Source organism: Equus caballus, chromosome 7, assembly GCF_041296265.1.
Source record: "Equus caballus isolate H_3958 breed thoroughbred chromosome 7, TB-T2T, whole genome shotgun sequence".
Taxonomy (NCBI): Eukaryota; Metazoa; Chordata; class Mammalia; order Perissodactyla; family Equidae; genus Equus; species Equus caballus.
The window spans coordinates 14,218,306-14,233,058 of NC_091690.1; the positions used below are offsets into that span (position 1 = coordinate 14,218,306).

General features: G+C 38.2%; 1 protein-coding gene across 2 annotated transcripts in view; it reads right to left on the reverse strand.

The window, feature by feature from the left end:
- The window catches only part of PDGFD (platelet derived growth factor D), a 214,697-nt gene that overhangs the window by 76,895 nt on the left and 123,049 nt on the right, over window positions 1-14,753 (reverse strand). The window lies entirely within an intron of this gene.

Sequence of the window (14,753 nt, forward strand, 5' to 3'; positions counted from 1 at the left end):
TCAGTTGACATTTTCCACTGGATTTCTCTATCATGAAAATTATATATTTTTTGCCTTAGTTTTTGGTGCTTAAAATGGGTCCAGGGGCCGGCCTGATGGTGCAGCAGTTAAGTTCAACTACTTTGCTTTGGCAGCCCGGGGTTTGCCGGTTTGGATCCCAGACATGGAACCATACACCACTTAGGAAGCCATGCTGTGGCAGGTGTCCCACATATAAAAGAGAAGAAGATGGGCACACATGTTAGCTAAGGGCCAATCTTCCTCAGGAAAAAAAAAAGAAAAAAGAGGAAGACTGGCAGCAGATGTTAGCTCAGAGTTAATCTTCCTCAAAATAAATAAACAAAAACCAAAAATAAATAAATAAAAATGGGTCCAATTCTCATTCTATTTTCTGTGTGTTTTATAATAAAGAATTTGTCCTGTGTTCCTGAGAAGGAACTTCTAAATGCTTAGAATTTCCAAAGTGATGGTAGTGTCTCTGTTATTCATGGTAGGCCCCTGAGCACCCCCCCTGAGTTTATGCTACTGAGGTGATTCACTGTAGACCCTAAATAGTTTCAGGATGGGGGCTGGCAGAAAGAAAGACCAACCATGTGATTAGAGAGTTAGGGCTTTAAGCCATGTGATATCAGCCTGACTTCCTAACCTCCCTGGAGCTGAGGGTTGTTGGAGATGGAGTCGAATTACTTTGCCAGTTACTTCAATCAATCAACCATGTGTAGAGAATGAAACCCCAATAAAAACTCTGGTCACCCGGGCTTGGGTAAACTTCGTGGTTGGTGATACAGATTGTTGTGCTGGGAGGGTGACCCGTCCTGAGGACACTGAAGTTCCATGCTTGGGATCTTCCCAGACTTCACCCTATCTGTCTCTTTATTTGGCTGGTCCTGATTTGCACCCTTTAAGGTAAAACTGTAATTGTAACTACAGTGCTTTCTTCCTTTTTTTTTTTTTAAGAATTTTAATTTCTTTTTTCTAAGGATGCTTTTTTCTGGTGAGGAAGATTGGCCCTGAGCTAACATCTGTTGCCAGTCTTCCTCTCTCTTTTTTTTTCTCCCCAAAGCCCCAGTACATAGTTGCATATCCTAGTCGTAGGTCATTTTAATTCCTCTACATGGGACGCTGCCTCAGCATGGCTTGATGAGTGGGCCGCTCAAAGCAGAGTGTGCAAATTGAACCACCATGCCACCGGGCCAGCCCCAATAGTGCTTTCTGGAGTTCTGTGAGTTGTTCTGGCAAATTCTAAAACCTGAGGGGCTTTTGGGGAACCCTCAACTTGTAGCCACTTGGTCAGAAGTGCAGGGAGCCTGGGGACTCCCAAAATTGCAGCTGAGGTCTGACGTGCAGTCTTGGAGGGACTGCGCTCAGCCTGTGACATCTGACCTAACTCTGGGAGTCTGTATGGGAACTGCACTGCACAGTGGAGCCATTTTCATCTCTCCCAACATCCAGAGTTATTTGCATTTTAGATGTTGGCTTTTTAACCCCTGCCATAAGCAAACCTCCAGCCACAGTCTATTTGTGTTCTCCCGCAGAGAGTTTACTTCGAACCCTGTAATTCAGTCTATAATTCTGTGAGCCTGGTCAGGGAGGCCTAAATTGCTGGTGGAAACCACCGAAAAGTCGGGTTGCTGAGGGAGGCTGTGAAAGCTTTCAAAATAAGAGAAGGAGAATGAACAAGGAATCGGCATGTGAAACACAAAAGCTTCTCTCCCTTTTATAAACGTTCTTGTAGGTACGGGAATTTCAACTTTTTAACTCATACAGTGTTTAATGTGTTGCGCTTGCCCAGTTAAACTTTGTGTAGGAGAGAGAGTCCTAGGCACAAAGGTAGCCGAGGTTGCTGATGAAGTCCACACTCCCTGCCTCAAGGCTAGACAGTGGCTCTGCAGTCACGTCTGGCCACCTCAGGTGAGCTCAGCAAAACACAATCTCCTAGGGGCCAAAAACATTTTTGCCAGTTTTCCTTCATTCCTCTCTTCTCCTTGATCTTATGCTGAAAATGTAGCCCTAAAAATTACTTGTCTGCTCGTTTTGGCATAATGGGCTTGTAGGAAATGAGCGAAAGCTGTTTTCTAGGGAGAAAGATGTGAGCTATCAGCCAGTCAGTCAACAATCATTCTTTAAGCACAGACTCTAAACATAATGCATTGTGGTATTTTCAACACTTCTATCACTTGAGTTAAATACTTTCACAACTTTTGCCACACTGTCTTACCTCGGGTACTATTATCTATTTACTATTTCTCTAAATTAATATTATTAATCAAAGGTAAATCTATTCTAAAAGAAAACTTTATATCAATAACGTAAATAGCAACTAGATACCATTTGCCATTTTTTATATACCTATTAAATTTTAAAACATCTCATGTTCAGATTCCTCATTTGTAAAATAAGTTTTAAGCACATTTTCTCTTTGGTCTCTTTCAGGGGTAATATTCAGTGGTTTTATTTTATTTTTACTAGTCAAGACGCTAAGTTAGATTTGGCTGCAGTTTAAGAATATTTAAAGAAGAGTGCCTCTCTTTCTGGACCTGAAAAACAAAGTTGATGGTTAGCACACACTTGTAAACAATGCACAAAGGACAATTAAGAGCTGAGGGCAAATGCAGTGCTGTCGAGGGATGGCCACAGGGATGGACGGACGTGGTGAACGCGAGGTGTGTGGCTGGGATCATGGTAAGAGGCCTGCCCAGAGCAGAGTCCAAGCGGGCCCTCGTGGGACACATGGGGGGCTATGGGCTGTAAAGGTAAGCTATGGAAATGTTTGAAAGCCAGGCAAATGTACCTGCACTTGATATAAGTGGAAAGAGGACAGCTCTGGAAAGGGTAAAGGTCTGTTGAAAGGAGGATTAGCCTGTTGGTGCTAGGAAAGATGAACTGGGGGTAGGCACCTGCAGTGGGAGTGTCTCCTGGAAGGGAGCAGCTAGAGTAATGAGGTTCTGACTTAGAAGCGCAGGTGGCAGTGAGGCCGCATCAGGGTGAAATCAACAGGAACTTGTAGTTAAGGAAGGAAGGCAAAGGGACGAATCACAGGTAGGAGCAACAAGCTAATCGCAAAGCCAGGGCCCAGTGCAGTAATGTGGGCACACAGGGACACTGGGAAGGGAACGCGTTTGAAGAAACGTAAGCTCGGTTTTGAGGTGCTGATGAGGAATTCAAGTAGAAACTTCAGTAGGCTCTGGGGAAGACAAGGCTAGAGCTGAGTTGGGAGAACAGAACAGATGAGGCTTCATCTTAGAGAGGGAAGAGAGGAAGCCTTGGGACCACTGAGCCCTTTGAAGAAGTATCCTGGGAAGGGAGGCCAAGGTGAAGGGGCAGGCAGACATGAGGGCAAGTGACAAAAGGAATGCCCGGGGAAATCAGAGAAGAGATGGCTGAGAGGGAAGCAGGAGACCCACAGCAGCATGGCGTCCTCATCAAACCGCCCAGGAAAGAGGTGATTTCAAGGACAGAGCAGTAAATAGTGTCCAATGGAGAAGTGAGACTAAGAAAAGATCACAGAATTTGGCAATAACAAAGTCAATGACATCCTTTACAAGTGCACTTGTAGAGATTTCTGTAAATAAAAAAGGGACCTTTTTTTTGAACATCATTAAAGGGTAGATTGTTTTAAACAAACTGATTCCGGTTACAAATGAAATGCCAATTATATTTTTAAGAAAGCTGTGGTAGGGGTGGGTGGGAGAGGTTTCCTTATTATGTAGTTTGATTAAGACAAAACTTCTTTCCAATTTTATAAAGCTACCACAGACCTATGTTGCACTATATTGAACTAGAGGCAAAAAAGAAAAAAAAAAAATCTCGTTTTCTGATTTATTTTCCCTTCAAAACAAAATACTGACAAAATACACATACACACAAACCAAATACGAATAACAACAAACACTTTTATGCTCCTTATTTTGTGTGAAGCATTGTTCTAAGCACTTTGTGTGTTTTTTACAGGATCTAAACTCTTTGTATATACGACCTTGTGTGTGTGTGTGTGTCTGTGTGACTATACATACTTAGAACAACTCGCTGAGATAGATGCTGTTATTATCATCAGTTGACAGATGAAGATTCTGAGGCAGAGAGAGGTCAAATAACTTAGTAAAAAATGGAGTCAGAATACAAACCCAGGCAATCTGCTCCCAGAGGTGAAGCTCTTAACCACTGTGTTCCTTCTTAGTCTGAAATTTGCTACAGGCAGTTTTAGACTGCTATCTGTGTAATTCACTTTGACTTTTGAATCACATTGTTTACATATAATTTATAACTTCATGCTGACTCAGGGCTATTCTTAGCACAAGAATGTAATGAATTATAGATAGTACGGAGAGCAATTATAGATACAGAACCTGAGATAACTACCAAGTATTATATACAAAGCCACATTCTTGAACGAAGGCATTTATTTTGGTGTGCCAATAAGAGCTAACATGTATGGAGCAATTATTATGTGGCAGGCACTTCAATAAGTAGCTTAGTACTCTACTTCATTTAATCCTCACAACTCCATGCAATTAGTAACATTCCCACTTCACAAAGGATGCTCAGAGAGTTTAAGAAACTTGTGACCTCACAGAACAAAGCTAGTGGTGGAATTAAGATTTGACCCTAGGCAGTTGATCTTTAGAGCACAAACTCTTAACCAGAGCACTGCACTAGCTGTTAAAATGCAAAAATATGAAATCTATCATTTTTCATAGAGAATAGTTTCTATGTGTGTTTATATGGCAAGAATATAAGTTCTTAGTTTACATTTTAATAGAGAAAGAGTTTCACATCCTTATAAACTGAGTTATGCATTTGACTTTTTTTTTTAAAGCCAATTAAAATGAAAAAAAGAAAAACCAAAATGTTACATTCGTCTCTTCTGCCTTCAACCGTTTAAGCAAACTCAGTTCTCCCAAACAAGTATCCCAGGAGCGCAGGAAACTCACTGTAGGCACCACCACTTATCTCTGGGATTCATCTAGAACAACTTTTTTCCTCAAAGTGTGGTCCCTAGACCAGCATCAGTAGCATCACCTGGGAGCTAGTTAGAAATCAAATTATTGGGGACCACCCCAGACCTACTGAAGCACAAATGCGGCGGTGGAGCCCAGCACTATCTGTTTATTAGCCCTCCAGTTGATTCTGACTCTCCCTAAAGTTTGAGAACCACTGACCATCTCATTCATTCTACTATTTTGCTTCTCATTCTTGATATCCCTGCTTCCTCTACCTCCTTGCTTTGACTCCCTACCTCATGTCCGAATTGTCTTCTTACCTCCCTGGCTCATGACCTGTCTTGGACTCAGTTTCCTGTCTCTGACCTTGGAACTTCTTCTAGGAAATCATTTCTGGTACACAATGACCTAGGGTAAGAGCTACCTACTTCGATGCCTCTGACACCAAGCAGCTGGGTCTTACCCCTTATCTACATTTCCCAATTTCAGGAATATCATTCCTGGTCCCAATAGACGTATTTGGTAATCCATCATCATGAAGCTGGGTACCTGATGGTTACTGTAGCTATGGAATAAGAACATGATTGGCTTTTGACCTTGTTCTCGACACAGACATAGAGGAATCCTGTCAACTTGATGTTTACTTTTTTAACTTGATGCGTGACTTGGGTCTCGAGGATTTGTGAGTTTGTTCTGAAGAAAGAGAATACCTTTGGGGAGGTTGCAATCACCAGACAGCTGGCCCCCAGTAGCCACTGCAGATTGCCCAAGGGCTTATTGGGAGTGACCCCTTTGTTTCTCCAAAGTTTCTCCTCCCAAGCCCCTTAGCTCTATAAAGCCCCCTGCTTTGTGGTCTGGTTGAGGTGGAGTTGAGTGAACCCAAGTTCTTACCTACTCATTTTGGCCTATTTGAATAAATCTTTCTCCATCTCTAACCACTGATGTCTCAGTGTTTGGCTTGCTGTGCATCGCACACACGAACTTGAGAAAGAGGTTTGGTATCAATCACATATTAAAATGTTTAAGGAGAAATGAAATTTCAAATACTGGTAATACTTCTATTTCTTCTTCTCAGATCACAATATTATCTATGACAATATAAGATGCAAAGGGCAAATGCTCAGTGGTTGAAGTAAGGATTAAAATATTTGATCAAAGCTTCCAAAGGAACAAACTGTGCCACATCACCAAATTCAGTGGAGCGGTACAGACATACTGATTTGCCCCACTTTCCACATAAGACATCCAGAAGCCAGCAGCATGACTGATAGGCACAAACCTTATATTCTGCAGCTTATACTCTACAAGCCAAAAGCAAAGAACGGCCATTGAGTCAGGAAATTCCCAACTTGTGAAGAGATTTATTACAAAATTCCACTTGTAAAATGGCTGTTCCATGATCATACAATATATCATGGAAACCATGTTTGCCTAGAGTGTAGCTGAATGATACATAAACCAAACAGTCCCACTTACGCTGCTCAACAACCACAATAAAACCACTTAATTTGTGTAGGGTGCAATATAGTTTACGAGTATCCAATTTTGCAAGTCTATCATAAATATAAGTTGACAAAAAAGTAGGCAGTAAATATCATTGCTCTCATTGTTTTTTCTCTTAAATTAATTGTTTTGTCACTTTAATAGGGAATGAAACCAACAAAGAGTAGCTGAAGTGATTTGTTGCAAGTCAAAAGAATGGAAGGCTGGTATGTGTAAGAGCGGAATCTTGAATTCAGCTCTAAAATGTTCTAGTTCTGGTGAATTTCCCCCACTAAATCAAACAACAGCATTAGACATACCATGTCAGCTTTCTGGCTTCTGTTTCCTAAACTGATACTTTAGGGATGGATAATGGGGAATTTAAGATTCCTTTCAGGTCCAAATGACATGACACCTCAACAATTTTCTTTCAAGGGGACGGAATTGTCAGTGTTTTGACCGAGACTAACAGACGTGAGTGAGGCAATGATGGGACAACAGAATCTAAAATCCCAAATCTTCAATGGGATAAATAGACACTTTTTTCATCTAAAAATGATATTATATAGTTGTATGCTGTCATCTAAAATAAGAGTTCAAATGGATGATTTCAATAAGTTGTTCAAATACATATTATTTAGGAAAATCTTTATTTCTTATCAACTAGAAAAGTGTCCCAGGCACATACCTGGCCACTTAAAACATCAATTTGTGCCGAACACGTTATGGAGGAATTTAAATAAATCCTTTAGTGTAGAAACAGTGTATTCTATTTTTTTGCTATTTTTAAATCTACGTAGACTAGGCTTCTCTCTGAGGCTGGTTAGGTACAAGAGATAAAAACTAACGATATTCAAAGGTGCTTGATAATTTCTTGAAAAGTTTCATAGGAAAGTAAAAAAAAGAAAATCATATGCAGAATATTAAATTCCTTCAGGGAAAGGTCAGTGCCTTGCCAGCCTGGGCATATGGAGACACACTCAAAATATATGTCACATACAAACACGGGTGGATGGTTACTGCAAACAGTGCATACTCAGAGTTCTTAAAAACTGAAAGGCATTTTGAAGTAAGATAACAAATAAAAGGCAGTTTTATCAGAAATGAAGTTGAAAAATGCCCAAATATTCTATTTCTAAGAAATGCAATTTCAATGTAGCCCGTGGGCCTGACATCGTGGGATCACATTTAGCATGAATATTAAAGGATTATTTGGGGGAGAGTTTCACTGAAATGATCCTGCTTGTCATCTGGATTAGACATTAATTCTGAAATGACTACCTCCTTTTCTGCACTATTTCCATCAAAACCTGTGCTACCAGGTTCACCATGGCCAGGCCATACCACTCTTTAGAAAGCTGTGACTAAGAAAGAAAAAATCAATGCTGGAATCAAAGCAGGCGAGTTTGCGGTTATATTTGGGGACTACTCTCAGATCTATTGAGCAGTATATGAAATCAGGCGACTTACTAGATCCCACAGGCGCTCATCCTACAGAACCATCTAATTCAGAACAGCAAGCTCAGCAGGGCCAATCAAGAGTCAGGACTGTGCCTTGCCTAAGGTATTATTATTATTACTACTAAACTACCTCAAATAATCGTTGCAATCTCCCTTAACAAACAGCAACATAATACAGAAAAGTGTCCTATGACCCAAAATAGAACCTTCATCGTTGAGACACAGTGCAGAGCCTTGCGGAAGAGGCAAAAAAGAAACAAGGGAGAAGTGGAGAACATAAAAGATAGTAGGGCAGGGAGTCCCTAATTTTAAAATGAGTAGGTCAATTTGCAGCAGAGACCCTAAAATACACAATTGGGATTAAACTGAATTTAATTAGATAATTTTCCATAAATTATTTCCTACCTTAAAAAGCACAAGATTGGAGCTTCACCATGTGAACTGCTAAAGGTGAAAATTAGACTTGGTTAACAATGTTAGTTTAAAGATCGGTGTGAAAGCATTTTCAACATTTTTTCCCTCTGTTTCCTAAGGCACTGAAGCTGGCAATCAATGAAAATCAATGAACTAAATTCCTCTGGGACTGTTGGTGGGGCGAGGACGAACTTAGTTAAGGAATTTGGGTTAACACCTGGTACATGCTCCTGATAAGAACGAGTCTTCCAAAAGCCCAGATGAGCGCTCAGAAAACAAGTCACCTGTGCTCACTCTGCTTTTAAGCAACTCAAGAGCAAAGCTGATTAAACGTCAGACATTTATTTAGAATTTTTCTAAGAAGTCAGTGATAATACAAAACCTTTCTGCTTCTGAAGATCTGGAGAGGAGGGAGTTGGTCATTTGCCAGTTACATATCTTTTCTTTTTTTAATTACAGTTCCTTTTGGCACAAACCAAGGTGTTAATGTTTTATAAACAACGTTCCTCACTTCCTCATAGTAACAATTTGGAGACAATGTTTTTAGAGAGTAATCACTTGATAATTCCCTGAGCTCAAAATTATTTTTAAGAATTTGAGTCCATCAAAAAAGAAAAAAGTAGCACAAAGTCCCTTTGAACATTTGCCAGAAACAGTCACCAGGAGTGTCATAATGCCCAAGTACCACATTGATATTTATTATTCCTCACCTCACTAGATCTTTTTATGTACAAGAGTTTATGTTACTGCACAACAGTGAGCAATTATACTCTTTCCTTCAGAATAGCTTGTTTTTACAGGTAGATTACAGAATTGATTATAAAATTACATTAAAATGCAAATGATTTTGGTCTAGTTTTCAGAAAATTAAAATTAAAGATTGTCCTAAAATAGCCATGCTATATTTTATCACATTAGGAAAATTCATACTAATTAATTCTCTGATAATTCTCTTTTCGTCCATTGTAATCTTTCTGTGTTGTGATATTGTTGTTTACATGTAAATGATGTGGAAAAAATGAAACAAAAACAACCAGAATAGTGGCAGATGGGGAAGGGCGATGTTGAATGGCATGACACAAAGTATTATAGATTAGGCTGCTGAAGAGAGAGATCTTTTCAATCATACTAATTTAACACCCAGAAAACAAGACATCCATAACGACAAAAATATTTGCTTTAACCACTGCCAACACAGTTTATAGATACAGAAAGATAACAAGCAAAATAGAAAAGTCATACCCAGGAAGAACTAGATTTATCATTTTTTCTAGAAAACATTTATTACAGGAAAACCAACATTCTTATGAACATCATGAAGGAAGAGTAAAGTATGAACTTTGAGTATTCACAGAGAATGACAATTTTCTGAAATTATTTTACAGAGTAAGTTTCAGGAGGAAGTAGTCAGTCCAACAAAGCTGACATGGGATTGAACACCGTGGAACAGAGAAGATGATCTTGAAATATCTTAATCATTAAAACTTGATTCGTGTGGCAAAGACAAAGCATTTTCTTAATCATATCTGACTAAAGGGATCATCAATTCCTAGGAGAAAATGAACTTGGAGTTAATATAAGAATCACATCACTTATTATTTGCGGTTTGCATATACCTATTTCTATATTTAATACATACATTAGTTATATATCATATAATATATACGAACACACTACGATATCTATAATTATATTTAAATGTTTGTTAAACTATATGGCTTTAGTGCTATTTATGGAATCAGCCATTTTTCAATAGCAAATTTCACTGAATTCCAGAACACTTTTTTCATATATTAATATTTTAAAATAGGGAAATATCTTATTATTACTGTTAAAGGTGACTGTCCAGCTGCTAGGAAGTAGAGTAAGTTGTGACACGGTTGTCATAGCTTTTGTGTGTGTGAATGTAATCATGCTTAGGAGGTAACTATTCATCTGATTTCAGCCTCCGATATTTACATTGGTAGCACCATAAATGGAGGAATTACAGCCTGTATTTGGATAGCTAACTCACTCAAAATGTCTTTATAAAGGTCGTTCTATGATGCAGCACTATAATAAAAAAAGTTTTGTGCATATAAATGAGTAGAGAAAAAGAGATAAAAAATGTAAATATAATAAACAATTGAGAAATGATATTTCATCCATATTTTCTTATAAATAATCAAGTGCTTTACAAGACCAAAGCGGAGAAGATGAACACAAGGAAATAAAGCTCAATTTTGATTTGTTATTGAAGTTCAAAAAAATAAATTCCCCTCCTACCTCAGACAATAAAATTAAAGGCAGTAGAAATTACTACCACAGATCTCAAAATAGGTCAAAGAATTGTGGAAGCTATGAGAAATTAATGCAAAGAATTCATGCATTGTGACGGTGATAAACATCTGTCAAAAGCTCATGGCTTTCAAGAGAATTCACTCTAGTCATATGTAACTCAGGTAAGCAAAAATGATATAACAATTAATTAAGCAGAAAAATGGAGATGAATTCCCAGTATTCCTCAATAATCCTGAAAATTCTTCTGAGTCCTAAAGTGATAAGATAAGCAAATGAAGACCACATGTACTGGTTATGAAAAAGATCAAGTTACCTTGAAGCTATGTATCAATAATGAAGGACAGAACTGATTTTGAAGACTTTTGAGACTCAATTAAAAAAAAATGGCTTGGATTTGGTCTATAACTGGGATAATGAAATAAAAGAGGCTATACTCGAATGAATAAATTCATGCTATTACCAATTTATTATAAAAGAGTTTTGTGTACTTTTAATTTGGATCTTTTTCCCCCACAAAAGCTATTAAATCAATGTTGGGTTTTACAATGGAGGGTGCTAATAAGTCTCTTCAGGATTGTCACCTGGTCTGGTGAGCCTCCTCCACAGATCTTCCTTGTACTATGCATAGTCATAGAGTGGTAACCTCAGGAGAGGTTTGGTTATGCTAGCCTAAAGCTCAGCAGTTTTAACCACAAAATTTTATTTCTTGCTCATAGTGCATGTCCACTTCGAGTTGGTGGGGCTCTGCTTTACGTTTTCTCGCTTTGGGACCCAAGCTAATGAGGCAGCCTCATTGTAAAATTAAGTCATGGCAGGGGGAAACCAGGAAATGAAGAATCACCCATTGGATTTTTAAATGCTTCTGTTTCCATTTCACTGGCCAAAGCTAATCACATGGCCAGACTTAACTTCCAACAGGGTGGGTGCCTGAAAGCAAAGGAGAACTGATAACTGATGAACAGTTCTAGTGACTATTGCAGTGGTTTACTTGCTTTCCACACGCTGAAGTGAAGGCTTGACTTGTCTCTTTATTTTCCAACTGGTAGCATAATCTATTCATACACTGAATAACATCTCATTGTTATTTTACTATAAATCACGGCAACGGTGGTGGGAGAGATAGTCAGGAGAGAAACAGAGAGGGGCAGAGGATTCATAGATGAATACTTGATGACTATAGAAGAAAAATAGTGCCAAGGTGCCAGAGAAATGTATTTGAGTCAGTGATCTGGATCTTCTTTAGACTTGTTGTCTTGTTAGAGATGGCAAACAGGTTTTACCTGGTAGGTAAACTTGAAAGGTGATGGCTTCCTGCAGTGCTATCTTAAAAAGGATTCTAAGCCTGTGTCTATTTTAAATGGGGAAAAAGGGAAATGGTTACCAATGTCTGGCATGGGCCCAGAAACATAAAGACAGAAGCATGTTTTTGCTATTCTTTTTTTGTATCACTCACTTTAACACTGAATCATATTCTAGGTATCCTTGTTACTTTACATTTAGCTTTCCGCTTACCTGTTCAACAAGATTATAAATTTCTAGATAGCAGTGTTTTTCACAGTGGGTACCTAATAAACTTGTCGATGAATATTTGCTTGGAAGTAACACTGAAAATAGGATGGCTTATCTGTCTAGGAGCAAAAAAATCTCTGGGCAAATTAAATTCATGTAGCACATCATTACATGTATTTCAGAATATCTGTGAATGTTAGGTTAAAATTTTCACAAAAGCTAATACTTATGAAATATGTCCCAGGCACTACAATAAGTGCTTAACGTTTAGTGGTCTATTTAAAGCTCAAAAGAACCTATGCATTTGTCCTTATTATTATCACTTACTCAGAAACAGAAAGTCACTTGTTTATATATACAGAGATAAATTTCATTCTATTCTTTATTGACAGACATCATGATCTATTTTAATTGCATCACCTACTCTAACTTTAAGTAGTAGACAATCAGATTTCTGTAACCAGTTAAGCAGATCAAGAAGGAAGAACTGAACAAATGAGGTTAATATTCTCTGGATTTCATTCTCCTCATCTCCACATTTTACATATCCAGTTGTTCTGGTGCTGGTCACAATACATAGGCAAACTTTCTGTGGCCCCAGCACTAAGCTCAGTTCCTAGCATCAATCAGATGTTAATTTAAGTGTTTGTTACTGGAGTAAATAAACAAACAAGTAAAGGAACAGTATGAGTTCACAGATGATACTGCAGAAGAGAAAGACTGTTTTCTATCTCAGGTAAGATTACCCTGCTTACTCTCTCTAACCATAATTTTAAAGCAAAAATTTAACAGCAAATAACGTTATCTTTGATAGGGAAAACTAAGTTAATAACTAAGACATGGTCATATGTATGGAATACATATACTTGATGGAGTCAGACCATCAAATTAGGAACTTTTAAATATTCTAATACATATTATCTTTCAGAGATTATTAAAAATGCTTGCAATATAGCCTTGGTTTATGAAATATATGTCAATATAAGGCAAGCTTACTTACTTTCTGGACCACTCCTGTGGTAATCTAGAATCATTTTTTCAGGTGAGATAGAACAAAAAGCCTGGTCTTAAATAAAGGACAATTCATACTAGCACTTAATGACTATTGAGAAGGATGGAACTGTGTGTACACAAATTGTTAAAAGGAATCTATCTAGGAACCCAAACAGGCATCTTCAAAGGCCTACTGTGGTTTATGCTAGAAAACTAGAAGGCTATATGGAAAAAATGAGTAACGATATACCAGCATTTGTCTGGCTTCCCTAGGAACCCCTAGGAATCTCTAATGTGACTAGCAGAAAAGAAATCTGAATTTATTTTCTGGGATAAGACCAAAGGAGTCCATCAATCTAATGCATTTACTGAGATCTTAAAGAGCATCTGATGGGAATCAGGAGCTGCATTTAGACAGTGGAATAGGTTCATGTTTCATCCTAAGTATGATGCCACTAGGCAGGATAGGTTCTTCCATGACTATTGTTTTTACAAAGGAGAAAAGAGAGAAATTTCTATTCTCATCATCTTAAGGCTTCAAGGATATTGCCAGTGTATCTGTTGCTCTGAACTGTTTATTTTATGATATTTTTTATTTTATTCATAAACCATGAGTAACTGCTTTTAAATCTTACTAGATTTTATTCTGAAACACACTCAATAAAATTCTAACTTTTAAATTGAGCTAGAGTTACTAATCTTCTGTGTGATTGCTACAGACACCATGGTATGAGAAGCCAGTGACCGAAACAAGGTACTATTTTCTTCTTAGATTGAGAGGCTACAGTTTGAAAAAAAATGCAGATTTTGTTTATTCTCAAGGGGTCTTAGGTGTGAACAAAGCTCCATTTTTAAATAAGTCTTAGAAAAAGATGAATTTCAGAGGCATGAAGAACTACAGGCCATCTCTTTTGGTACTTTAAAAGAGAAAAGAAAAGGAAAGACAGCATTGCCTTTGCATCTGGAATATAATAAAGCGTTTTAAAGCATCTGTGCACATAGGGAAATCATCTATTTAACATTTTCCTTAAATAATACAGTACATTCAAAAGCATGGTTTCTAACTACTATATGTCTCTACATTAGACCTAGAGATATATAAAGAATAAAATAGGGTGTGTGGAAGCGTGAAAACTGAATAAGTTAAAAAGTGCCAGAGTATTAGTATGCATTAGACTACTTAGAATGGCATATTTCACCAAATTATGATACTGTGTGAGATTTTTGCATGGTTGTCCAATTTAGCTAATCACACATTTTCCATTTCTATTTTCACTGGTGTTTAAAAACAGAGACTCAAAGACAACCCTTCCATGCATATAAAGAGCTCACATGGGCTCTTTCATCATGGGCTTAGTCATGGGCTTCCACCTTTCTGTTCTGCCCTGCTGGTGTGTTGGCTGCTCTCCTCAAAATATGACAGACAGCTCCAGCAGCTCCAGCTATCTCCTCCTCACAGGGTCGGATTCAGGGGCCAAGAAAGGGCTTTTTCTCCACATAATCTCTTTTTAAGAAAGTAGAAACCTTTCTGGAAGCCCCACGCTCACTCCTAAGCAGGCTTTCTCTCCATCTCACTGGAGAGAATCTGGGCACATTCCTAGGCCGACTCCAGTCCTGGAATAGGAAGAGAGTTACTATGACCGGCTCACACTCACACAACACAGTGCCTAGGCT